Source organism: Sinocyclocheilus rhinocerous, unplaced genomic scaffold, assembly GCF_001515625.1.
Source record: "Sinocyclocheilus rhinocerous isolate Xijiao unplaced genomic scaffold, SAMN03320098_v1.1 scaffold6495, whole genome shotgun sequence".
NCBI lineage: Eukaryota > Metazoa > Chordata > Actinopteri > Cypriniformes > Cyprinidae > Sinocyclocheilus > Sinocyclocheilus rhinocerous.
This window is the reverse complement of record NW_015641510.1, coordinates 8,280-21,386: the sequence shown is the minus strand read 5'-3', so window position 1 is coordinate 21,386 and position 13,107 is coordinate 8,280. Positions and strand designations below refer to the sequence as shown.

The 13,107-nt window shown below is 40.4% G+C and overlaps 1 long non-coding RNA gene across 1 annotated transcript in view; it reads right to left on the bottom strand.

The window, feature by feature from the left end:
- LOC107755181 (uncharacterized) overlaps positions 1-13,107 on the bottom strand; it is a 15,841-nt gene that overhangs the window by 1,680 nt on the left and 1,054 nt on the right. Inside the window, exon 2 of the long non-coding RNA XR_001641666.1 lies at positions 12,607-12,608. This is a non-coding gene — a long non-coding RNA (uncharacterized LOC107755181). The remainder of the gene's footprint in view (positions 1-12,606; positions 12,609-13,107) is intronic.

Here is a 13,107-nt window from a genome sequence, read left to right as displayed (position 1 = left end):
GTGAGGGCTCCTGTCCCCGAGTTTAGCCCAGTGAAGGCTCCTGTCCCCGTGCTTAGCCCAAGGAGGACTCCAGTCCCTGAATCCCCTCCAGAGCGCCCTCAAGTGCCCGCTTCTCCAGAGCACCCTCCAGATCGCCCCCCAGGATTCCTAGTTTTCCCTAGGAAATGTTTTTTTTGGGGGGGCATATACCCGTGGCCGAGCCACCTAAGGCCACGAAGGATCCGCCATGGCCTCCTGAGTCCCCTGATCCGCCATGGCTCCCTGAACTCCCTGCTCCGCCATGGCTCCCTGAACCGTCTGCTCCGTCATGGCTCCCTGAGTCCCCTGCTCTGCCATGGCTTCCTGATCCGCCCTGTTCCAGTCCTGCACCAGCCTCCAGGGTGCCCGCCCCCCTCCCCGATGGTACTGTTACGGCGCGGGACGCGCCGTCCTGGAGGGGGGCAATCTGTCACATGTATCTTCCTGTTTGCACTTATTTGGTTCTTCCTGTGACCTGTCCTCATTGGTTATCATTTGTGTCCAGCTGTGTTTGATTAATTAGTTCATTTGTTCCCAGTTGTGTCCCATTGGTGCCCCTTGTTTCCCGTCTGCTGTTAAATGACATCCCTGAGTTCCTGTGTGTGTAAACCTTTGTTTGTTGGATTAAAGACCCACTCGAAGTATTCTCCTGCGTCTCCTCGTTCCTTCCTCCCCGAGTGTATCGTGACAGAACAGCAGACCAAAACTGAAAGTAAGCAGCGTCCTTTCCCCCGTGTTTGTTTTCCGCCTTTTTTAATAGTTTTTGTTTTCCTGTTTTTCCCCCCGGGGCATAGAAGCCGCCACACGTTTCGTCGCTCCGAAGATGAGCCCGCCGGACGCGGCTCACTCCAGCCAGCCGGCCGTGCCGTTGTCAAGCCCGCCGGCCGCCATTGACCCAAGCCCGTCGGTCACCGCAACGGCAAACCTGCCAGCCGCGCCTTTCACCCCGATCCTAGAGGGGAATCTGAGGAGAAGAAAGTTAATTTGTTCCCAGGTGTGTCCCATTGGTGTCTGTGTATTTATAGTGTGTTCTGACCCTTGTTTCCCGTCTGTTGTTAAATGTCATCCCTGAGTTCCTGTGTGTGTAAACCTTTGTTTGTTGGATTAAAGACCCACTTAAAGTATTCTCCTGTGTTTCCTCGTTCCTTCCTTCCCCAAGTGTATCGTGACAACAGCAACCTGTCTTTTGAAAATAATATTTCCCATGTTACAAAAACAGCATTCTTCCATCTCAGAAACATTGCCAAGCTACGAAACATGTTACCTGTTTCTGATGCAGAAAAGCTAGTTCATGCATTCATGACCTCTAGACTGGACTTTTGTAATGCACTGCTAGCTGGTTCTCCTGCATCTTCAATAAACAAGCTACAGGTAGTCCATAATGCAGCGGCTAGAGTCCTTACCACGTCAAGAAAATATCATCATATTACCCCATTTTTACAGTCTCTGCACTGACTACCTATTAAGTTCCGTATCAGTTACAATATATTATTACTTACCTACAAGGCCCCTAACGGTTTAGCTCCTGCGTATCTAACTAGTATTTTACCACGCTACAATCCATCACGCTCCCTAAGGTCACAAAACTCTGGACTTTTGGTAGTACCTAGGATAGCAAAGTCCACTAAAGGATGTAGAGCTTTTTCGTATTTGGCTCCCAAACTCAGAAGAGATGATGCAAACCCCTCAGAAGACCTCAGATGATGCCAACACTGAAACAAAATACAGAACTACCAAATGTTGCTGTAAGTTTGATTGCATCATATAATAATTGCTGTTAATAGTGTTCATCGTCTGTTTGATTGTCTTTAATTGATTTTTCCGTAGATTTCTGCCATATGTACATAAACTGACAGTCACCGCTGATAAGCTACTACTAAATATTGTAGAAACTTAATTTTCTGTAAATTTGCTTTGCAACGATTTGTATTGTAAAAAGCGCTATACAAATAAACTTGAATTGAATTGAATAGAATAGACATACTTAAGGACTTCCTGTATTTCCAGTCTCAGAATTAAAAGGCTTGGAAGTAGATATTTTTTGATTAAGTTAAATTAAGGCCACATGTGCACTGTAGCAAAATAAAGTGTGTACAATACTGTTCTGAACACACAGAGTTTGGTTGTTTACATGAGTGACAACCTCATTCTACAACCAAGTTTCCTCTAAACAACACAAGTACTGACAACTACATTTTAAATAAATTTGTGTACAGAACCAAACTGAACACCTAGTTGTTAATGCGTTGATGCTGCTGCTGCTGCTCTATTTTGACAGGGGCAACACATTTATTTTAAGGCTATTAAGAAATAGTACAGCATTTCACATTGTCAGAATAAAATGTGCAGAATATGTACATATAGTGATACAACAACTTATTACTTAGGCAGTAGCCTCAAAAGTATATCGTTGTACCTTATCTAACCCCAAAAGGTGCATATTAGTAAGAACTTTATTCATATAAGGTATAACATTAACCTTTGAGAGATAGATAAGTTACAAAGATGTACCTTTGAGGATATAGAACTTAGTGAACCTACATTTAAAGGTAAGGATATTGCACAGTTTTCTTCTTCTCTCTCTCTCTCTCTCTCTCTCTCTCTCCAATAATAATTTGACATTATTACAAAGTGTACTTTTTAAAAGTGTACTTAAGTGTGTAAAGAAATATAGTAATGAAAGTGTGTTCTATTTAAGTACTCTTAATTGGCTTTTTATTTCATTAATATTATGTTATATGCAAGTACAGTTTTTTAAAAATATACAGTTAAGCACACTTCATTGTCGTCTTTATTTATTTATTTATTTTTAACAAGGAATAACACCCCAAAAATTGGAAAAGTATTTTCAACCATCTGAGAGTAAGACAGTTTTCCTCAATCAGCTAGAACTCATTAATGGGCCTTCATTCCCATGCTTGCATATTCCCATAATTCATCTGCTATGAGTGTCTCTTTTACTCTCCTCTTCAGGTGTCACATCTATAAAAAGCAGTTACACACTGTCAACACGTCTCAGTTCTGTCGTTCCAACTCTTTCCTCATCCCCCCCTTTCCCTCCTGCGGTATTCTTTCATTCTGAATGAAATGTTGATGCTGTTTTCATAGGAAAATGCAAAATGGGGGCCTCCGTATTTTGAAAGATTCATGATTTCCCAAATTAGCCAGGTTAATAATTCAGCATGTGTATAAGCTGACTCTGGAAGACAGGGAATGAGAGTTTGTCTGCTGTACTGGGCCGATCTGCTGAAATAGGGGCAAAGATGCTTCGCTGCACTGACAGGCTGTTTTTGCAGGTTAAAATGGCTTCAGCATAATGAACTAGCCACTGGACTGGAAGTCTAAAGGGCTGACCTGACTTATTCAAGTGTGGATGTGAATACGCATGCACATTAACATGCACAGACCCTCTTGCTCGGTCTTTCTATGTGCCTATCCATAATCCTCTCTCGGCCAAGACCTGTGATTATTCTTTGAGGGCATCCACTAACATTGACTGTGTAGCTAATTTTCACAGGCCAAAGGAGGTTGTAAAAAGCTTCCTACCTAACTTACAACAGCCCGTTGACATTCTTAAACTTTCAGTGAGCAGAGATAATATATATATATATTTATATATATATATTATGTACTTGCATATAATATATTGATAAAATAAAAGGTCACTTAAGTGTACTTAAAAATATTTAAGTATACTTAATTTTTAAAGTGCACTTTAATAAATGGATGTCAAATTAAAAGTTTATCTTTAAAGTACTGTAATAAACCTCTCATTTTTATTTAAGAGAGGGTTTTACCAGACCTATATGGAGGACAGAGGGTATGTCACACCACCAGTTCTTCATAAGTAACAAGTCTTTTATTGACAATTTATTAGAAAAGGAGCATCACTTAAGTCGACATCACAGTAGATTCAACAAACATTAACTCTGTATGTCTTTGCTAGAGCAAACGGCGATACACCAGTGACACTCCAACACTGCACTGCACTCCAGTGGTCACACAGCACAATCAAAATCGTGATCAAACACTAATCATATTACACAGTGGAAAAATCAGCGCTTCCCCCAGCTCAGTATGCACATAGTTGTTCGTAGACAGTTTAAAACCTCACGACTACGACATACATTCTCACACATACACACAACAAGAAATTAAAGTATAAAACACTTCCCCGTTTCCAGGAAACAAGACCCCACCCTGGGGTCTAAGGAAAGGAATCAGCCGTGCCAAGTCGGCGTCCTCGAAGACAGCATGTGCACTCCTGTGTTTTATCCCCATCCAAGCAGTCACGGCAGTGAAAATCCCACGACAATGGTGCTGATAAGTGCCCTCTGTGCAGCACATCTTATTAAGAGTCACAAGGCCTGATGAATCCTCTTCGCACAGCACAAACTCTTTTGAGAGTCTGATATCGGTACTGATAAGTTCTTTAAATGCAGCACAAGATTTGCAGCGTGTATGCAGTAATACTGATACATCCATTTCCAACATCGCCGTTTCTCTGAAACATTAATTGAACAAGAGGCTTGCGCTCCTAAAATCCCCCCACTATCTCACTAAACCCAATAAATACGATCTAACTAGCTATCTTCGTTGCCGGACAAATCCTAATGGTCTCAGGCGTCCCTTGAGGGCAAAAGCCAGACTCGTTCCCTCTGCCGCACACTTTTCTCTTCACATTGTCTCTTAAATTACCTCTACTCCAGGTGAGTCCAAGCAGTCTCTCCTTCCGTCCATAGGAAAGAGAATGCGCTGCGTAAAGTTCACATAGGCAAGATCAAAGCCAATCAAAATGAATAATCCCCCACATTTATTACACTATCCCCTCCCCTCAAATAGACAGGACTCGTCCAAACTGGCCGACTCCTTTGTGAGCATGACTCCAAGATGTCTCCCACTTCTATCCTCTGATTCCCATTCTCCTGCTGCAGCTCACCAGAACCTGTGTCCACAGGAAGAGAACACAAGTTTCTGCCGGAGAGTCCCCCTTCCACAGCAGACTCTAGTATGGAAATTCTTTCCTCCATGCTGGATACAGCAGCCCTCACCCTGATCTTGACCGCCTCTGGAACAGCAGGACTTTGGGCCTTGGAGTGTTGCTCAGCTCTCTCCCTGACCTTGACCGCCTCTGGAACAGCAGGACTTTGGGCCTGGGAGTGTCGCTCAGCAGGCTAACATTCAGTAGTAATTATAGGGCAGGATGGCCAAGACTCTGAAACAGAACAAGCAACATAAGGCTTCATTTGATTGAAATGCATAACACTCTCAGAACCCCCTTCTAATAGCTGAACTCTATACAACATGTCAGAGACCCTTTCTAAGATTTTAAATGGCCCCTTAAAGCGCCTCTGCAACTTAGGACACACACCACTTTTCCGAGCTTTATTTTGAATCCAAACTAATTCCCCAACTACATAGTAGTGGAAATTTGCTCGAAAATCATCACGTCTTCTGTCGATTTGAAGCCCAATCCTGATGCCTTTTTACGGCTTCTACTACTGTAGATAAGCTCTCAGCTACTCCAGTCACGTATTCATTTACAGATTGAAATTTCTGCACATTGTCAACCCCAAAATAATATCAACTGGAAGGACCATTTCCTGCCCAAATAACACCTTATATGTATAAGGTGCTTGCCTGTATGCTACTACGATAAGACATCATAACATATGGCAACAACCTATCCCAATTTGTCTGTTTATCATCCACGAACAATGAAAGCATTGATAGTAGTGTACAATTAAACCGTCCTATTAGCCCGTCAGACTGGGGGTGATAAGGAGAAGTACACGACTTGTTTATTCTCAACAATCTACACAGCTCATTAAACAGGCTAGACTCAACATTTCCACCTTGGTCAGAATGCACACTCCTAGGAACCCCATACCGGCACACCCACTCCTCCACCAACACTTTAGCAATAGACTGAGCTTCTTGATTGGGAAGAGGAAATTATTCAGTCCATTTTGAAAAATAATCACCAACAACTAAAATGTACCTGTTTTTATCTGGGGTTTCTGGCAGTGGGCTGAGTATATCTAATGCCACCCGCTCATATGGGCGGGACACCCTGGACATCTGAAGAGGGGCACAAGGAGCTGTTCCACTATCCTTACAAGATGCACAATCATGAAACTCCCTACACCATTTTTTTCACATCCCCAAACCACCCAGGCAATAGAAACGATCCTTCACCTTAGCTTGCAACTTCTGAATCCCTAAATGCCCTCCAGTGATTGTATTATGCAACATAAACAACACCCCTGGAACCAAACTTCTTGGTAAACCACCTGTATCACAGAAGCAGCATCAGAATTAGCAGGAGGTATTCTCACCAACCGCTGATTTTGGACCTGCAATTGGTCCCACACTGGCAGATATTTAACAAGAGCAGGGTTTTCCTCCACTTCCCTACGACTATCCTCTAACCCATTTTTCAAACGAACGAGCAACTGAATATCAGGGTCCATTTGTTGAGCCTTAACTAACTCATCCTCACTCCCCTCCAGATCTCTTAAGTTACCCCCCATTCCCTCTGCTTCACTCACTGACCGAACGGGCACTTGTCCCCGTGTTGACATGCTGCTTCCCTGGTCTATGAATGATTTTATATTCGAAGTTGGCCACCCAACAAGCCAACTGCCCCTCCAACCCACTGAAGTTATGCAGCCAACACAATGAGCTATGATCAGTTCTCAGCAAAAACTCCCTCCCCAACATATTGTGTTTAAAATGCTTGGCAAACGTCACTACACTAAGAAGCTCCTTCTTTGTGGTGGCGTACGTATGTTCCTGTTTAGTCAAAGCTTGACTAGCATAAGCCACCACCCGCTCCAAGCCCCCTTCTTCTTGAGACAATACAGCCCAATCCCCACATCACTAGCGTCACTGTCTAAAATAAATGGCTTCTTAGGATCTGGATAAACCAAAACAGGGGTAATAGTGAGACTTATTTTTAACTGCTGAAAGGCCTCCTGACACTCTTCCCCCCAGCAAAATATTTTCCCTTTTTGCGTAAGCTGATGTAATGGGTGAGCGATCTCAGCAAACCCTTTAATAAATTTCCTATAACAAGAGGCCAGGCCTAAAAAACTTCTCACCTCAGTCTGAGTCTTAGGTGTAGGCCAAGCCTGTATTGCCTCTACCTTAGATGGATCTGCCATCACTCCCTCAGCAGAGATAACATGGCCCAAATATCATACTTGGGAGGCGAAAAGGGTACACTTGGAAGGTTTAATCTTGAGATTAGCATGACAGAGTTTAGACAGCACCTCATCAAGTCTCTGAAGATGTTCTTGAAAAGTTCGTCCAAAAACAATAACATCGTCTAAATACACTAAACAAGTAGTTGGCTGAAAATCAGCCAAAAAAACATCCATAAGACGCTGAAACGTACTTGGAGAGTTGCATAACCCAAAACTTAAAATATTAAATTCAAATAAACCTGACGAGTAATGAATGCAGTCTTGGGTCTATCCTGAGGATCAACTTCCACCTGCCAGTAACCACTTGCTAAGTCTAAAGTGGAAAACAAGCAAACATTTGTTAAACTATCAAGTGCATCATCAATCCTAGGAAGTGGGTATGCATCCTTCTTTGTAACATAATTTAGCTTGCGATAATCCACGCAAAAATGGAGACTGTCATCCTTTTTCCTAACTAACACCACGGGTGCTGCCCACGGACTACATGATGGACGGATGATGCCATTATCTTGCATCCGTTTTATCTGCTCTGCCACTTCCTGCTGGAGGTGCAAAGGAACACGACAAGGGAACAGTTTAACAGGCTGTTGCAGAACCAGTATCTATCTTATGTAAAGCAAGATGAGTTCTCCCAAGATCAGTATCAGCTTTACTAAATACGGACAAATAACTCTTCGATTGCTTGCATTTGACTAGAGTCAAACCCCTGATCCCTCAACCCAAAGTGTGACACTAAATAGTCAACAGTCAAAGGAAGGGAGGAAATCGGGTCATTCGACTCTATAGTCAACGCACTATCACCTACCTCTACATCTGGAAAAAAAGTACCAATCTTCATATTTTGCTTTAAAACACAATGGTCATCTGACACATTAACGACTCACACAGGTACCACCCCTTCCTCACGAGCTACCAAAACATCACATGTTGGAAGAATAAGGGGAAAAGGCTCAACCATACCCTCATAATGTTGTGGCAGAAGTCCTTCCACTTTACCAGGCACGATGACTTCAGTTCGAGGGGGCAGCATGATGTCCGCCTGCACCCTAACTACTTTGGGTTGTACACTGCCATCTTCAGTAAACAGGGGAAGTTTTTTTCCCATTAACTGGCAACATTTTTCACCCAAATCAATAACTGCCCCAAATTTAGAGAGAAAATCCATTCCCAACAGCAATTCTTGGGGGGTGACATCGGCCACCAAAAACTCTGCAATCACAGCCAACGAATCAAACTGGCACACAGTCTGCCAGCGACCCAAAATGGACATTTCTCCACTATTGGCCACAGCTACTCTGCCTTGATAGCAGTCTAAACTAGACCCCCCGTTAGTTAAATTTAACCAAAACTGCTTAGGATCAATTGAAACCTGTGCCCCCGTATCAATCAACAAATGTGTTTCACACCCACCTACTTTACCAGTCAAAAATACTCCAGCACCCGTTGTAGAAACTGAGGCCAATTTATCTGACACAGACGTAGGGGCAGGCATTTGGCCTACTGTACCTGCCCCCTCCAGTTTCCCTGCAAATAAGGGCAATTCCTGCGCAGATGTCTAGTACAACTACATTCCCAGCATGCGTCGGTCCACAAACGCACCTGTGGCTCAGATAAACTCATAAGGGGAGTGGCAGGTGCAGAGACCGGCCTATTCTTCGCCTGCATATCCTTTACAGTAACCTGTAAATCTTTAACCTCTTGACGCAACTCCTCCACTATGCCCAGTAAAATGTCAAGCTTGTTATCAGAAGATGAATTCTGAGCACTCAGACCACGAACTTTCGAGTCTGAACAATGTGTGTGTTCTAAATTCCAAATAAGCTCCAATTCAGATGCCAAGTTAATTGCACCTTCTAAAGTGGCAGGTTTTGCACTGTGAAGATGTATACATTTACATTACATTGACAGTAAATTTTAAATCATTATATTTTAATAATATTTTGTCATACTATAAAATACACTTATTTTGATGTATTGACTAACATTACTAAAGCACATGCAAAGTACTTGATTATAATTTTAACAGTAGTGTGTAATTTTTAATAATATGTTTAAAGTTATTATATTTTAATGTAAAAATATTGTAACTTTATCATTACAAATGTGTTTAAATTACATACAAGTTTTGATAGAAAATACATTAAATAGTGGTTTACCCTAAATACTTGTCAGTACATTCGGCAGTACACTTTAACCACATTTCAAGGACAACAGATATAATTATGAAATGATATATACTGTAAAGATGTGTTTAGGTCTTAAAGAAAAAGCACTCTAAAGTTAAGCTATTTACATTTAATGTGAATTTAAACTATAATACATTTTATTTGAAATGCAATTAACATGCAATTAATTGTCCAAAAATGTTACATTCCATTTACACTTACAGTTATTCTTTTAAAGTAAATTACTTCCTTGAGAAGTACCGTATTGTCCCGAATATAAGACGATATTTTTTTCTTGGAAACACATCTGAAAAAACGCAGTCGTCTTATATTCAGGGTCTAGACTTTGACATGTCAATAATACACCCACAACACTAGGTGGCGCCAAATACGCATAAAACGAGTGTGCCATGAAATACGTAATGTAATGCGTGCTGTAAAGATCGCGAGTAAAAACAAAAGAAAAAGAAAACCTGACAGCTGCATGAGTCGTGACTGTCACGTTAGCATGATGGCACCAAACTCCCTTTGTGATTTTAAGACTACAAAAAGTGTATATTTTTTTTAATGTGATTGTTGGTACATTTTACCAGTTTTTACCATACTTTCAAAACAAAAATTAAAATAGGAAAAATATGCAATATGAAAATAATTGAAGAGAAAATGTGTTTTACTGAGAAAAAACAAGATTTGGTTTTTAAAAAGCCTTTTTCCAAAAGGTACATCTGGAAAAAGGGGGGGTCGTCTTATAATCAGGGTCGTCTTATATTCGGGCCAATACGGTACTATTTTTAAAACTCATTTATGCTAAAGTGTACTTTTTTACAAGGGAGTGTTTAGTTGTTTTCAATATATTGCCACTTTTCTTTTCTTTTTTTTCACCATTATGCCTTGAGAGTCACAGTTGTAATATGCAGTGTCAAGTTAAAAGCAGTTCAGCTTAAAAAAGAAAACATCTCACAAATGCACTACTTATTTGAAAGAGTTTTTCAATGGTGGTCTATTACTGATAATAAATAAATAAATAAATAATATTTTACTTAATTACTTTTTATGTTGGTTCTTGATCAGAATAAGCTTTAAAGATAACAAGGCTTTATATAAATAGCCAAATGTCTAACTACAAGACTAGGTGGGCTGCTTTGGCTCCCTCAACATTGGCAACTACAGGTAATAGATCATTAGGAGGTCTACTAACACTCAGTGACCTGTCATAACTGCTCAAACATCCCTTTCTCTATATATCTACACTTAAACCTTGAAAAACAACACTTATCACCAGGCCGAACTGTAAATGCTTGTCTCAACACTTGTTCAGCGCAAGTATGTCTTCAGGGTTTGCTAAAGTGTTAACATATCAGTCTTCGCAATAGTGAGCAGATAGTTGCTCTCAGAGACTCTTTGGGAAATGGATAGCCACATAGAGCACCAGGTCAATGCTGTATAAAGAGACAGGACGTTGTTTTTCTGTTTCAGACAAGCATAAATGGCTTTTTTTTCTGTGTCAAAAAGGCAAAGGCATTTTATTTGTTAAGCCAGTTTTAAAGGACAGTGGTTTTGTAGGGAAACAGCTAAAGCATTTGCAAGGAGCCATTTACATAAATCAAAGGACAATTTGTCTGTACAAGCTGTGATAGTGTTGATTATTTCCCATATTTATTTCATTGTTGTTGATTACTGCTGATTGAACATGATCACTACAGCCATTCTGATCAATGAATCCAGATCACTGATGTGAATCAGTGTGTGAGAGAGAAAGAGAAAGTTCATGGATCCACTTCACTTTAAAGTACAAACACCTACTGAAATTCTCAACTTCACTTGAGTCTATAAGTGTTGTAGACCAGCTCATTCAAGTCTGAGTCCAGGCCGAGACCGGAGTAGGTTGAATCTGATTCAAAACTGAGACCTGAAGAGGATCGAGTCCAAGTCAAGACCGAGTCCAAATGCTCCTGAATTCATGACAAGACCAAGATCATGAAAATGGACCCAAGACCAATATTGAGTACTTCAGTGTTGTGGCTCTCAAATGGTTTTGCTTTATGACCCAGATTTTACATTCAACATTAATTGGTGATCCATAATTTTTTTGTTATACAAAAGTAATAAAAATGTCCAAAACGCAGCTTTAAATGAATCATGACTGATAAAGATAACATTTTTTAATATAATATTATATATCATATATAGTATAATATCATATTGTAACCCTTAATTTTGGTCTGCAAACGCTCCAGTCTCTTCAGCGTGGATACATAAATAAAACACGGTGATAATTCACGTTTTTTCTTTTAATCAAAAGCATCGGCCTAACAGCATGAACAGCCAAACACACAACACTCGCTTGAGCTTCCTTTTTTTTTCCCCCAAGCGCGCTCTGCCTTAAAGGGGCAGGCGGACCACATATCTTTCTAACAAACATGTATAAAACTTTGCATGAGACATTTGAAAATACACGAAAATCTTACTAAACAGATCCATCAACATTTCTTATTCTTCGTTTTTATATAAACCATGAATTGACAAAATGTAAAATAAAATAATGATTTCAACATAAGGTTACAAATTCAACATAAGGTTACACTATTTTTGTTGGACACAGGCAATAATGACTTTTTTTTCAACTATAGACTTGCTTCACGATGGATTAAAATAGAGAATGACATAAGCATGTTGCTACGCTAACAATATGCTAAAATATACACAAATACGTGAAAACTGGGAAACACAGTAACGGCGGTGTGTTTATTGATATTAAATATATATTTGTGTGTGTGTGCACGCGCGTGTACAAACACATATACATACATATATATAGTTACGTGCAACAAATCGAACAACTAAGTGTAACATGGAGAGGGTCAACCGGAGTTCCGTCTCTTGCTCTCTCTCACACACACTCTCACTCTCTCACACACACACACACACACAAATCTGTTCAAAACAAAAAGGAGGTTTATTTAGGTGTGTCTAAGTTTCTTTCTCTCCATCAAGGGAAAGACACGTAGCTCAGACTCAATGGATTAGTCGGCCCAAAACAACAAACAAACAGGGTTCTCTGGCTAGTTTTAAAAATGGTCTTCCATATACAAAAAAAATTAAAATTAAAGTTACAATTCTTACCTCCCTCCTAGCCAATAAACAGAAGAAAACGAATAGTAAAATAAAAAGTGGGCCTCCCACTACACACGACAGTCTGATTAAAAAGGGCACACCACTGATGCATTTACCTGCCCATACCGCTAACAACTTACTCCTCACGAGGAGGTTAACCGTACATCAGAGCACACAGCAAACCGGCTACAACACACATTGTCTGGGGAGCACGTGCACACATGTTCAACAGCTCCAGAAAACAAGAGAGGGAACTCGAAGAGCATGCTTCTCACACAGCCTAAATCCACACGCTGATCCAGTTCGGCTCTGCCCACTAAACTGCTGCACCTGTTACACTCAAATGAGCGCACTAGGCAGTGGTGTATAAAGCGCCTGAAAGCCATACTCAAGTAAAAGTACAGATATCCTACCAGAAAATGACTTTGGTAGAAGTTGAAGACACCGTTTAGAATATTACTTGAGTAAATGTCTTAAAGTATGTTATTTATTGTACTTAAGTACGAAAAGTATTTTATAAATCTTAAATGTACTTAAGTATTGAAAGTAAAAGTACAAGTAAATGCAAAATGGAAAAGAAGCAAATAAATATATATAAAAAA